The sequence below is a fragment of the Ambystoma mexicanum genome, chromosome 2p, assembly GCF_040938575.1.
Source record: "Ambystoma mexicanum isolate Mex_15411 chromosome 2p, UKY_AmexF1_1, whole genome shotgun sequence".
NCBI classification, from domain to species: Eukaryota; Metazoa; Chordata; class Amphibia; order Caudata; family Ambystomatidae; genus Ambystoma; species Ambystoma mexicanum.
In genome coordinates, this window is record NC_090923.1 from 1,259,777,082 (window position 1) to 1,259,791,468 (window position 14,387).

At 44.5% G+C, this 14,387-nt stretch overlaps 2 non-coding genes across 2 annotated transcripts; both read left to right on the forward strand.

Moving 5' to 3' along the window:
• The first annotated feature begins 893 nt into the window (after window positions 1-893).
• On the forward strand, window positions 894-1,000 carry LOC138568629 (U6 spliceosomal RNA). Its single transcript, XR_011302947.1, has one exon. It is a non-coding gene; the product is annotated as a U6 spliceosomal RNA (small nuclear RNA).
• Window positions 1,001-9,434: 8,434 nt separating this feature from the next.
• LOC138568630 (U6 spliceosomal RNA) lies at window positions 9,435-9,541 on the forward strand. The gene has a single exon (XR_011302948.1). It is a non-coding gene; the product is annotated as a U6 spliceosomal RNA (small nuclear RNA).
• Window positions 9,542-14,387: the final 4,846 nt, after the last annotated feature.

Sequence of the window (14,387 nt, forward strand, 5' to 3'; positions counted from 1 at the left end):
ACTGTATGTCCCTCCCTTACAACGAAAAATCTGTTGAAAGCACAGAGGTACATAGGAATGGATCTGTTAAAAAATGAAACAGAAAGCCAGGAACATGTCGAAACTGGTAGTGTTTGGATTTAGCACATTTGACTGTGAGTCAGTTTATTGTATCAGTTGACCCACTGACCCCCTTACCTCCTGTGTAATACTTTTGCTCTCGGTAGGGTTGTCCAAAGTTCCCTTCTTAAGTGGCTTTCTTATAAAAAATACTAGACCTGCTTTTTGTGGCACACAAGCCTCATATCCCGTTGCAGTTGATAAACTCACATCATCTCCCACCAGTACAAGCTGTAAAGGAATTCCAGGGCTTATCCAAACAAACTAGACGTGGGTCAAGGTTGAGCAATCCTTAAATCAGCAGCAAAGTTAAAATTGAAATCAGCCTCAGAATCTTTTAAAGGACGGTCCAACATCTGTTGCTTACAGGGCTCAATCGGACACCCTCTGGTGCTGACGCCTTACCCACCTCCTGTTCTTGCCTTGTCCTTGATACAGCCATGGGCCCACATACACTCAGAGGTACAGAGTTTTTCTCATGTCTATGGGTCTATTGTGATGCTCTCAGGCTTGCATCACCCAGCCATTGTGATGGGGAGGGGGTGTCATTTTGCAAGCACCCTGGAGCATTAATCTTTCTATCTTTAAATATAATTGGCATTAAACTAAAACCCTTAAGGACCAGATCAATACAGCAGCAACGAATGCTTATTCATTGTTGTTTGCCTCTTCATTTCATACCACCCGATATCTAAATGGTGTTTGGACTTTCTGCCCTCTGACATAAGGACATTTGGAATGGCAAACCTTTGACCTGAGATCCTAATGAATGGTTTGATTGACTCTCCCTTTGCGCTTGCTTCTGCAACACATGTACTAATATTGGAATGATAATGGGAAAATTAAATTGGCCCCTGCTCTAAAGGATGACACGCACATTCGTAAAGCATTCACTATTTTTGGCACATGACAGGACAGAAACTTTCTTAATTTGCAAGTCTTTATTTTTTAATAGATCTTTTTTAATGAAGATTGAAATTGTATGTTCATTCATATTACACGACAACACAATACATTTTGCGCCAAATTCAACACTAATGCCTCAGGAGCCTTTTACTTGTGAATCCTCTTGACTGAATGAACAGCCACGTCCCCTTGAATTTCTTGACTTGTACTTTTAGAAGTGGCATGCTTCTTTTGTTTTTTTTATTCCATTCTACCAAACTCAGTATTATCACTTTCCCCCTTGTTCTGCACTCCAGCGTAAACTGCTTTGAGGTGATATTTGCAAAGATCGCTCTGAACTACAGCTTTACTTGCTTCTGGGCCTTAATCTTTAATTGGAGCTGAGCAGTGTACTCCGGACGTGGCTGCTTATAGTTGGTTGATTTCTTTTTTGATTTCTGTAACTTTCAAACAGTCCCATTGTGAAATACCATTGTCACAATGTGCTGCAGTGCATGAAAACTTAAAATTAATGGGAGGATTGAGGGAGAGGGAGAGGGGGGAAGAGAGAGGGCGGGAGGGTGGGAAGGAGTGAGGGAGGGAGGGAGGGAGGGAGGGAGGGAGGGAGGAGAGAGAGACAGAGAGAGAGAAAACAAAGAAAATATGGTATTCGGGGGCTATGTGTTTGCATGGAAAAGATTTTAGGCTTTTAATCAAGTGGAAAGGGGCTCTGTGGCTGGTATCTCAGCCTGTTGATGCTTTGTTGAGTTGCTTGGAACATGCAAGGAAGGAGACCTGAAGCACTCCCGACCAGGTTGCATGTCTCCAAGTTACTGAAATCCCACAGACCTCCTCCCTGTGCCACAAAGTTCTGGGCACTGAGCTCTGCAGTTGTTTCCCACAGGTCGCCAAGTGCCCCAGATTTACTTTCTCATAGTTGCTAGTTACTGCTACCCCACCTCGACCACTATATTTTCCCCAGATACTTGCTACTGTGGAGTAAGCAGGGCTAAGAGAGAGGGAGAGGGGGCGTGCCTATGCAAATCATCTGCCAGTATGCTTCCTGGGAGGTCATTCCATCTCACAAGCTGACACCTGGGCAGTGGCAGGTAATTTGGAGAACAGACATATTCGGACAGGCCACAGAGCAAAGGCTGGGCCGTTGATTGAGGATCCATTTAGCCATGTCTCCCTAAGTTACCGAGGTCCAGAAAAATTCCACCCTCAGCTCTTATAGAGAGGTCCTTGGCCGATCGTGGCCGATCAGGGCAGTGAAGGGTCAGGGGTGACTGCACACTGCCTCACTTTTTCACTGCTTTCTACAGCGGTAATGCCTTTGCAGAAGGGGCCTGTACAAGTGATGTTGTCCTGCGCTATGGGAAAGTGACATTTATCCACTGACATTAACCAAATTACTTGCGCTGTTCAACGCACATACATGCAGAGAAATAATTTTATATTTTTTGGGGAAGGTGTAGAGGGTTCTGCTGATGATTCTTTTAAGCTGTCTGCTACTCTTGTTTTTACATAGAGTCTTTCCTCCCCAGGAATGTTTTACGGCCTACTGTATGTCCCTCCCTTACAACGAAAAATCTGTTGAAAGCACAGAGGTACATAGGAATGGATCTGTTAAGAAATGAAACAAAAAGCCTGGAAAAATGTGGAAACGGGTAGGATTTGGACTTACAATTAACTAACAGTTAGATGTGCTATCCCTTGACCCACTGACCCCCTTTCCTTTTGTGTAATCCTTTTTTTCTCAGTAGGGTTTTCCAAAGTGGATTTCATATAAAAGATCCTAGACCTGCATTCTGTGGCACACATGCCTCATATCCCGTTGCCCTTGATAAACTCACTTCATCTCTCACCAATATAAGCTGTAAAAGATTTTCAGGGCTTAGCCAAGCAAACTAGACGCGGGTCGAAGGTTGAGCAATCCTTTAATCAGCAGCAAAGTTAACATTGAAATCAGCCTCAGAATCTCTTAAAGGATGGTCCAATATCTGTTGCTGGCAGCGCGCAATGGGGCAGCCTGGGTGCTGACACCTTAAGCCATCTCCTGTTCTTGCCTTGTCCTTGATCCAGCCATGGGCCCACATACACTCAGAGGTACAGAGTGTTTCTCATGTCTATGGGTCTTCTGTGATGCTCTTACGCTTGCATCACACAGCCATCGTGATGGGGAGGGGGTGTCGATTTGCAAGCACCCTTGAGCATGAATCTTTTTATCTTTAAATATAATTGGCATTAAACCAAACCCTTTAGGACCAGATCAATACAGCAGCAAAGAATGCTGATGAATTGCTGTTTGCCGCTTAATCCCATAACATCCGACTTCTAAATGGGGTTTGGTCAAATGTTTGCCATAACAAATGTCCTTATGTCAAAGAGCAGAAAGTCCAGAGGTCCTAATCAATGGTTTGGTTGGCTCTCCCTTTGCGCTTGCCTTAAGGCGTCAGCACCAGAGGCTGCCCGATTGCGCCCTGCAAGCAACCAGTGTTGGCCCATCCTTTAAGAGATTCTGAGGCTGATTTCAATGTTATTTTTGCTGCTGATTTAAGGATTGCTCAACCTTCAGCCCACGTTTAGTTTCCTTGGCTATGCCCTTGACATCTTTTACAGCTTGTATTGGTGGGAGATGATGTGAGTTTATCAAGAGCAACGGGATATGAGGCATGTGGGCCATAAAAAACAGGTCTAGGATCATTTTTATAAGAAAGTCTCTTTAAGTAGGGAACTTTGGACAACCCTGCTGAGAGCGAAAGGATTACACAAAAGGTAGGGGTGTCAGTGGGTCAAGGGATAGCACATCTGACTGTGAATCAGTTTATTGTAAGTCCAAATCCTACCTGTTTCAACATGTTTCCAGGCTTTTTGTTTCATTTCTTAACTGAACTTAACTTCCTATGTACCTCAGCAAAACATGTACTAATATTGGAATGAAAATGGCAAAATTGAATTGGCCCCTGCTTCAAAGGATGACACGCACATTCGTAAAGCATTCACTATTTTTGGCACACGACAGGACAGAAACTTTCTTAATCTGCAAGTCTTTATTTTTTAATACATCTTTTTTAATGAAGATTGAAATTGTATGTTCATACATATTACACGACAACACAATACATTTTGCGCCAAATTCAACACTAATGCCTCGGGAGCCGTTTACTTGTGAGTCCTATTGACTGAATGAACAGCCCCACCACCTTCAATTTCTTGACTTGTACTTTTAGAAGTGGCACGCTGCTTTTGTTTTTTTATCCCATTCTACCAAACTCGGTATTATCACTTTTCCCCCTTGTTGTGCACTCCAGCGTAAACTGCTTTAAGGTGCTATTTGCAAACATCGCTCTGAACTACAGCTTTACTTGCTTCTAGGCCTTAATCTTTAATTGTGGCTGAGCAGTGTACTCCGGATTTGGCTGCTTTTAGTTGGTTGATTCTTTTTTGATTTCTGTAACTTTCAAACAGTCCCATTGTGAATTACCATTGTCGCAATGTGCTGCAGTGCAGGGAAACTTAAAAGTAATGGTAGGGAGAGGACGAGGGAGAGGGAGGGGGGTTGTGGGTGGTGGAAAGGAGGGAGGGAGGGAGGGAGAGAGGGAGGGAGGGAGGGAGGGAGGGAGGAGAGAGAGACAGAGAGAGAGAAAACAAAGAAAATATGGTATTCGGGGGCTATGTGTTTGCATGGAAAAGATTTTAGGCTTTTAATCAAGTGGAAAGGGGCTCTGTGGCTGGTATCTCAGCCTGTTGATGCTTTGTTGAGTTGCTTGGAACATGCAAGGAAGGAGACCTGAAGCACTCCCGACCAGGTTGCATGTCTCCAAGTTACTGAAATCCCACAGACCTCCTCCCTGTGCCACAAAGTTCTGGGCACTGAGCTCTGCAGTTGTTTCCCACAGGTCGCCAAGTGCCCCAGATTTACTTTCTCATAGTTGCTAGTTACTGCTACCCCACCTCGACCACTATATTTTCCCCAGATACTTGCTACTGTGGAGTAAGCAGGGCTAAGAGAGAGGGAGAGGGGGTGTGCCTATGCAAATCATCTGCCAGTATGCTTCCTGGGAGGTCATTCCATCTCACAAGCTGACACCTGGGCAGTGGCAGGTAATTTGGAGAACAGACATATTCGGACAGGCCACAGAGCAAAGGCTGGGCCGTTGATTGAGGATCCATTTAGCCATGTCTCCCTAAGTTACCGAGGTCCAGAAAAATTCCACCCTCAGCTCTTATAGAGAGGTCCTTGGCCGATCGTGGCCGATCAGGGCAGTGAAGGGTCAGGGGTGACAGCACACTGCCTCACTTTTTCACTGCTTTCTACAGCGGTAATGCCTTTGCAGAAGGGGCCTGTACAAGTGATGTTGTCCTGCGCTATGGGAAAGTGACATTTATCCACTGACATTAACCAAATTACTTGCGCTGTTCAACGCACATACATGCAGAGAAATAATTTTATATTTTTTGGGGAAGGTGTAGAGGGTTCTGCTGATGATTCTTTTAAGCTGTCTGCTACTCTTGTTTTTACATAGAGTCTTTCCTCCCCAGGAATGTTTTACGGCCTACTGTATGTCCCTCCCTTACAACGAAAAATCTGTTGAAAGCACAGAGGTACATAGGAATGGATCTGTTAAGAAATGAAACAAAAAGCCTGGAAAAATGTGGAAACGGGTAGGATTTGGACTTACAATTAACTAACAGTTAGATGTGCTATCCCTTGACCCACTGACCCCCTTTCCTTTTGTGTAATCCTTTTTTTCTCAGTAGGGTTTTCCAAAGTGGATTTCATATAAAAGATCCTAGACCTGCATTCTGTGGCACACATGCCTCATATCCCGTTGCCCTTGATAAACTCACTTCATCTCTCACCAATATAAGCTGTAAAAGATTTTCAGGGCTTAGCCAAGCAAACTAGACGCGGGTCGAAGGTTGAGCAATCCTTTAATCAGCAGCAAAGTTAACATTGAAATCAGCCTCAGAATCTCTTAAAGGATGGTCCAATATCTGTTGCTGGCAGCGCGCAATGGGGCAGCCTGGGTGCTGACACCTTAAGCCATCTCCTGTTCTTGCCTTGTCCTTGATCCAGCCATGGGCCCACATACACTCAGAGGTACAGAGTGTTTCTCATGTCTATGGGTCTTCTGTGATGCTCTTACGCTTGCATCACACAGCCATCGTGATGGGGAGGGGGTGTCGATTTGCAAGCACCCTTGAGCATGAATCTTTTTATCTTTAAATATAATTGGCATTAAACCAAACCCTTTAGGACCAGATCAATACAGCAGCAAAGAATGCTGATGAATTGCTGTTTGCCGCTTAATCCCATAACATCCGACTTCTAAATGGGGTTTGGTCAAATGTTTGCCATAACAAATGTCCTTATGTCAAAGAGCAGAAAGTCCAGAGGTCCTAATCAATGGTTTGGTTGGCTCTCCCTTTGCGCTTGCCTTAAGGCGTCAGCACCAGAGGCTGCCCGATTGCGCCCTGCAAGCAACCAGTGTTGGCCCATCCTTTAAGAGATTCTGAGGCTGATTTCAATGTTATTTTTGCTGCTGATTTAAGGATTGCTCAACCTTCAGCCCACGTTTAGTTTCCTTGGCTATGCCCTTGACATCTTTTACAGCTTGTATTGGTGGGAGATGATGTGAGTTTATCAAGAGCAACGGGATATGAGGCATGTGGGCCATAAAAAACAGGTCTAGGATCATTTTTATAAGAAAGTCTCTTTAAGTAGGGAACTTTGGACAACCCTGCTGAGAGCGAAAGGATTACACAAAAGGTAGGGGTGTCAGTGGGTCAAGGGATAGCACATCTGACTGTGAATCAGTTTATTGTAAGTCCAAATCCTACCTGTTTCAACATGTTTCCAGGCTTTTTGTTTCATTTCTTAACTGAACTTAACTTCCTATGTACCTCAGCAAAACATGTACTAATATTGGAATGAAAATGGGAAAATTGAATTGGCCCCTGCTTCAAAGGATGACACGCACATTCGTAAAGCATTCACTATTTTTGGCACACGACAGGACAGAAACTTTCTTAATCTGCAAGTCTTTATTTTTTAATACATCTTTTTTAATGAAGATTGAAATTGTATGTTCATACATATTACACGACAACACAATACATTTTGCGCCAAATTCAACACTAATGCCTCGGGAGCCGTTTACTTGTGAGTCCTATTGACTGAATGAACAGCCCCACCACCTTCAATTTCTTGACTTGTACTTTTAGAAGTGGCACGCTGCTTTTGTTTTTTTATCCCATTCTACCAAACTCGGTATTATCACTTTTCCCCCTTGTTGTGCACTCCAGCGTAAACTGCTTTAAGGTGCTATTTGCAAACATCGCTCTGAACTACAGCTTTACTTGCTTCTAGGCCTTAATCTTTAATTGTGGCTGAGCAGTGTACTCCGGATTTGGCTGCTTTTAGTTGGTTGATTCTTTTTTGATTTCTGTAACTTTCAAACAGTCCCATTGTGAATTACCATTGTCGCAATGTGCTGCAGTGCAGGGAAACTTAAAAGTAATGGTAGGGAGAGGACGAGGGAGAGGGAGGGGGGTTGTGGGTGGTGGAAAGGAGGGAGGGAGGGAGGGAGAGAGGGAGGGAGGGAGGGAGGGAGGGAGGAGAGAGAGACAGAGAGAGAGAAAACAAAGAAAATATGGTATTCGGGGGCTATGTGTTTGCATGGAAAAGATTTTAGGCTTTTAATCAAGTGGAAAGGGGCTCTGTGGCTGGTATCTCAGCCTGTTGATGCTTTGTTGAGTTGCTTGGAACATGCAAGGAAGGAGACCTGAAGCACTCCCGACCAGGTTGCATGTCTCCAAGTTACTGAAATCCCACAGACCTCCTCCCTGTGCCACAAAGTTCTGGGCACTGAGCTCTGCAGTTGTTTCCCACAGGTCGCCAAGTGCCCCAGATTTACTTTCTCATAGTTGCTAGTTACTGCTACCCCACCTCGACCACTATATTTTCCCCAGATACTTGCTACTGTGGAGTAAGCAGGGCTAAGAGAGAGGGAGAGGGGGTGTGCCTATGCAAATCATCTGCCAGTATGCTTCCTGGGAGGTCATTCCATCTCACAAGCTGACACCTGGGCAGTGGCAGGTAATTTGGAGAACAGACATATTCGGACAGGCCACAGAGCAAAGGCTGGGCCGTTGATTGAGGATCCATTTAGCCATGTCTCCCTAAGTTACCGAGGTCCAGAAAAATTCCACCCTCAGCTCTTATAGAGAGGTCCTTGGCCGATCGTGGCCGATCAGGGCAGTGAAGGGTCAGGGGTGACTGCACACTGCCTCACTTTTTCACTGCTTTCTACAGCGGTAATGCCTTTGCAGAAGGGGCCTGTACAAGTGATGTTGTCCTGCGCTATGGGAAAGTGACATTTATCCACTGACATTAACCAAATTACTTGCGCTGTTCAACGCACATACATGCAGAGAAATAATTTTATATTTTTTGGGGAAGGTGTAGAGGGTTCTGCTGATGATTCTTTTAAGCTGTCTGCTACTCTTGCTTTTACATAGTCTTTCCTGCCCAGGAATGTTTTACGGCCTACTGTATGTCCCTCCCTTACAACGAAAAATCTGTTGAAAGCACAGAGGTACATAGGAATGGATCTGTTAAAAAATGAAACAGAAAGCCAGGAACATGTCGAAACTGGTAGTGTTTGGATTTAGCACATTTGACTGTGAGTCAGTTTATTGTATCAGTTGACCCACTGACCCCCTTACCTCCTGTGTAATACTTTTGCTCTCGGTAGGGTTGTCCAAAGTTCCCTTCTTAAGTGGCTTTCTTATAAAAAATACTAGACCTGCTTTTTGTGGCACACAAGCCTCATATCCCGTTGCAGTTGATAAACTCACATCATCTCCCACCAGTACAAGCTGTAAAGGAATTCCAGGGCTTATCCAAACAAACTAGACGTGGGTCAAGGTTGAGCAATCCTTAAATCAGCAGCAAAGTTAAAATTGAAATCAGCCTCAGAATCTTTTAAAGGACGGTCCAACATCTGTTGCTTACAGGGCTCAATCGGACACCCTCTGGTGCTGACGCCTTACCCACCTCCTGTTCTTGCCTTGTCCTTGATACAGCCATGGGCCCACATACACTCAGAGGTACAGAGTTTTTCTCATGTCTATGGGTCTATTGTGATGCTCTCAGGCTTGCATCACCCAGCCATTGTGATGGGGAGGGGGTGTCATTTTGCAAGCACCCTGGAGCATTAATCTTTCTATCTTTAAATATAATTGGCATTAAACTAAAACCCTTAAGGACCAGATCAATACAGCAGCAACGAATGCTTATTCATTGTTGTTTGCCTCTTCATTTCATACCACCCGATATCTAAATGGTGTTTGGACTTTCTGCCCTCTGACATAAGGACATTTGGAATGGCAAACCTTTGACCTGAGATCCTAATGAATGGTTTGATTGACTCTCCCTTTGCGCTTGCTTCTGCAACACATGTACTAATATTGGAATGATAATGGGAAAATTAAATTGGCCCCTGCTCTAAAGGATGACACGCACATTCGTAAAGCATTCACTATTTTTGGCACATGACAGGACAGAAACTTTCTTAATTTGCAAGTCTTTATTTTTTAATAGATCTTTTTTAATGAAGATTGAAATTGTATGTTCATTCATATTACACGACAACACAATACATTTTGCGCCAAATTCAACACTAATGCCTCAGGAGCCTTTTACTTGTGAATCCTCTTGACTGAATGAACAGCCACGTCCCCTTGAATTTCTTGACTTGTACTTTTAGAAGTGGCATGCTTCTTTTGTTTTTTTTATTCCATTCTACCAAACTCAGTATTATCACTTTCCCCCTTGTTCTGCACTCCAGCGTAAACTGCTTTGAGGTGATATTTGCAAAGATCGCTCTGAACTACAGCTTTACTTGCTTCTGGGCCTTAATCTTTAATTGGAGCTGAGCAGTGTACTCCGGACGTGGCTGCTTATAGTTGGTTGATTTCTTTTTTGATTTCTGTAACTTTCAAACAGTCCCATTGTGAAATACCATTGTCACAATGTGCTGCAGTGCATGAAAACTTAAAATTAATGGGAGGATTGAGGGAGAGGGAGAGGGGGGAAGAGAGAGGGCGGGAGGGTGGGAAGGAGTGAGGGAGGGAGGGAGGGAGGGAGGGAGGGAGGGAGGAGAGAGAGACAGAGAGAGAGAAAACAAAGAAAATATGGTATTCGGGGGCTATGTGTTTGCATGGAAAAGATTTTAGGCTTTTAATCAAGTGGAAAGGGGCTCTGTGGCTGGTATCTCAGCCTGTTGATGCTTTGTTGAGTTGCTTGGAACATGCAAGGAAGGAGACCTGAAGCACTCCCGACCAGGTTGCATGTCTCCAAGTTACTGAAATCCCACAGACCTCCTCCCTGTGCCACAAAGTTCTGGGCACTGAGCTCTGCAGTTGTTTCCCACAGGTCGCCAAGTGCCCCAGATTTACTTTCTCATAGTTGCTAGTTACTGCTACCCCACCTCGACCACTATATTTTCCCCAGATACTTGCTACTGTGGAGTAAGCAGGGCTAAGAGAGAGGGAGAGGGGGTGTGCCTATGCAAATCATCTGCCAGTATGCTTCCTGGGAGGTCATTCCATCTCACAAGCTGACACCTGGGCAGTGGCAGGTAATTTGGAGAACAGACATATTCGGACAGGCCACAGAGCAAAGGCTGGGCCGTTGATTGAGGATCCATTTAGCCATGTCTCCCTAAGTTACCGAGGTCCAGAAAAATTCCACCCTCAGCTCTTATAGAGAGGTCCTTGGCCGATCGTGGCCGATCAGGGCAGTGAAGGGTCAGGGGTGACTGCACACTGCCTCACTTTTTCACTGCTTTCTACAGCGGTAATGCCTTTGCAGAAGGGGCCTGTACAAGTGATGTTGTCCTGCGCTATGGGAAAGTGACATTTATCCACTGACATTAACCAAATTACTTGCGCTGTTCAACGCACATACATGCAGAGAAATAATTTTATATTTTTTGGGGAAGGTGTAGAGGGTTCTGCTGATGATTCTTTTAAGCTGTCTGCTACTCTTGTTTTTACATAGAGTCTTTCCTCCCCAGGAATGTTTTACGGCCTACTGTATGTCCCTCCCTTACAACGAAAAATCTGTTGAAAGCACAGAGGTACATAGGAATGGATCTGTTAAGAAATGAAACAAAAAGCCTGGAAAAATGTGGAAACGGGTAGGATTTGGACTTACAATTAACTAACAGTTAGATGTGCTATCCCTTGACCCACTGACCCCCTTTCCTTTTGTGTAATCCTTTTTTTCTCAGTAGGGTTTTCCAAAGTGGATTTCATATAAAAGATCCTAGACCTGCATTCTGTGGCACACATGCCTCATATCCCGTTGCCCTTGATAAACTCACTTCATCTCTCACCAATATAAGCTGTAAAAGATTTTCAGGGCTTAGCCAAGCAAACTAGACGCGGGTCGAAGGTTGAGCAATCCTTTAATCAGCAGCAAAGTTAACATTGAAATCAGCCTCAGAATCTCTTAAAGGATGGTCCAATATCTGTTGCTGGCAGCGCGCAATGGGGCAGCCTGGGTGCTGACACCTTAAGCCATCTCCTGTTCTTGCCTTGTCCTTGATCCAGCCATGGGCCCACATACACTCAGAGGTACAGAGTGTTTCTCATGTCTATGGGTCTTCTGTGATGCTCTTACGCTTGCATCACACAGCCATCGTGATGGGGAGGGGGTGTCGATTTGCAAGCACCCTTGAGCATGAATCTTTTTATCTTTAAATATAATTGGCATTAAACCAAACCCTTTAGGACCAGATCAATACAGCAGCAAAGAATGCTGATGAATTGCTGTTTGCCGCTTAATCCCATAACATCCGACTTCTAAATGGGGTTTGGTCAAATGTTTGCCATAACAAATGTCCTTATGTCAAAGAGCAGAAAGTCCAGAGGTCCTAATCAATGGTTTGGTTGGCTCTCCCTTTGCGCTTGCCTTAAGGCGTCAGCACCAGAGGCTGCCCGATTGCGCCCTGCAAGCAACCAGTGTTGGCCCATCCTTTAAGAGATTCTGAGGCTGATTTCAATGTTATTTTTGCTGCTGATTTAAGGATTGCTCAACCTTCAGCCCACGTTTAGTTTCCTTGGCTATGCCCTTGACATCTTTTACAGCTTGTATTGGTGGGAGATGATGTGAGTTTATCAAGAGCAACGGGATATGAGGCATGTGGGCCATAAAAAACAGGTCTAGGATCATTTTTATAAGAAAGTCTCTTTAAGTAGGGAACTTTGGACAACCCTGCTGAGAGCGAAAGGATTACACAAAAGGTAGGGGTGTCAGTGGGTCAAGGGATAGCACATCTGACTGTGAATCAGTTTATTGTAAGTCCAAATCCTACCTGTTTCAACATGTTTCCAGGCTTTTTGTTTCATTTCTTAACTGAACTTAACTTCCTATGTACCTCAGCAAAACATGTACTAATATTGGAATGAAAATGGGAAAATTGAATTGGCCCCTGCTTCAAAGGATGACACGCACATTCGTAAAGCATTCACTATTTTTGGCACACGACAGGACAGAAACTTTCTTAATCTGCAAGTCTTTATTTTTTAATACATCTTTTTTAATGAAGATTGAAATTGTATGTTCATACATATTACACGACAACACAATACATTTTGCGCCAAATTCAACACTAATGCCTCGGGAGCCGTTTACTTGTGAGTCCTATTGACTGAATGAACAGCCCCACCACCTTCAATTTCTTGACTTGTACTTTTAGAAGTGGCACGCTGCTTTTGTTTTTTTATCCCATTCTACCAAACTCGGTATTATCACTTTTCCCCCTTGTTGTGCACTCCAGCGTAAACTGCTTTAAGGTGCTATTTGCAAACATCGCTCTGAACTACAGCTTTACTTGCTTCTAGGCCTTAATCTTTAATTGTGGCTGAGCAGTGTACTCCGGATTTGGCTGCTTTTAGTTGGTTGATTCTTTTTTGATTTCTGTAACTTTCAAACAGTCCCATTGTGAATTACCATTGTCGCAATGTGCTGCAGTGCAGGGAAACTTAAAAGTAATGGTAGGGAGAGGACGAGGGAGAGGGAGGGGGGTTGTGGGTGGTGGAAAGGAGGGAGGGAGGGAGGGAGAGAGGGAGAGAGGGAGGGAGGGAGGGAGGAGAGAGAGACAGAGAGAGAGAAAACAAAGAAAATATGGTATTCGGGGGCTATGTGTTTGCATGGAAAAGATTTTAGGCTTTTAATCAAGTGGAAAGGGGCTCTGTGGCTGGTATCTCAGCCTGTTGATGCTTTGTTGAGTTGCTTGGAACATGCAAGGAAGGAGACCTGAAGCACTCCCGACCAGGTTGCATGTCTCCAAGTTACTGAAATCCCACAGACCTCCTCCCTGTGCCACAAAGTTCTGGGCACTGAGCTCTGCAGTTGTTTCCCACAGGTCGCCAAGTGCCCCAGATTTACTTTCTCATAGTTGCTAGTTACTGCTACCCCACCTCGACCACTATATTTTCCCCAGATACTTGCTACTGTGGAGTAAGCAGGGCTAAGAGAGAGGGAGAGGGGGTGTGCCTATGCAAATCATCTGCCAGTATGCTTCCTGGGAGGTCATTCCATCTCACAAGCTGACACCTGGGCAGTGGCAGGTAATTTGGAGAACAGACATATTCGGACAGGCCACAGAGCAAAGGCTGGGCCGTTGATTGAGGATCCATTTAGCCATGTCTCCCTAAGTTACCGAGGTCCAGAAAAATTCCACCCTCAGCTCTTATAGAGAGGTCCTTGGCCGATCGTGGCCGATCAGGGCAGTGAAGGGTCAGGGGTGACTGCACACTGCCTCACTTTTTCACTGCTTTCTACAGCGGTAATGCCTTTGCAGAAGGGGCCTGTACAAGTGATGTTGTCCTGCGCTATGGGAAAGTGACATTTATCCACTGACATTAACCAAATTACTTGCGCTGTTCAACGCACATACATGCAGAGAAATAATTTTATATTTTTTGGGGAAGGTGTAGAGGGTTCTGCTGATGATTCTTTTAAGCTGTCTGCTACTCTTGCTTTTACATAGTCTTTCCTGCCCAGGAATGTTTTACGGCCTACTGTATGTCCCTCCCTTACAACGAAAAATCTGTTGAAAGCACAGAGGTACATAGGAATGGATCTGTTAAAAAATGAAACAGAAAGCCAGGAACATGTCGAAACTGGTAGTGTTTGGATTTAGCACATTTGACTGTGAGTCAGTTTATTGTATCAGTTGACCCACTGACCCCCTTACCTCCTGTGTAATACTTTTGCTCTCGGTAGGGTTGTCCAAAGTTCCCTTCTTAAGTGGCTTTCTTATAAAAAATACTAGACCTGCTTTTTGTGGCACACAAGCCTCATATCCCGTTGCAGTTGATAA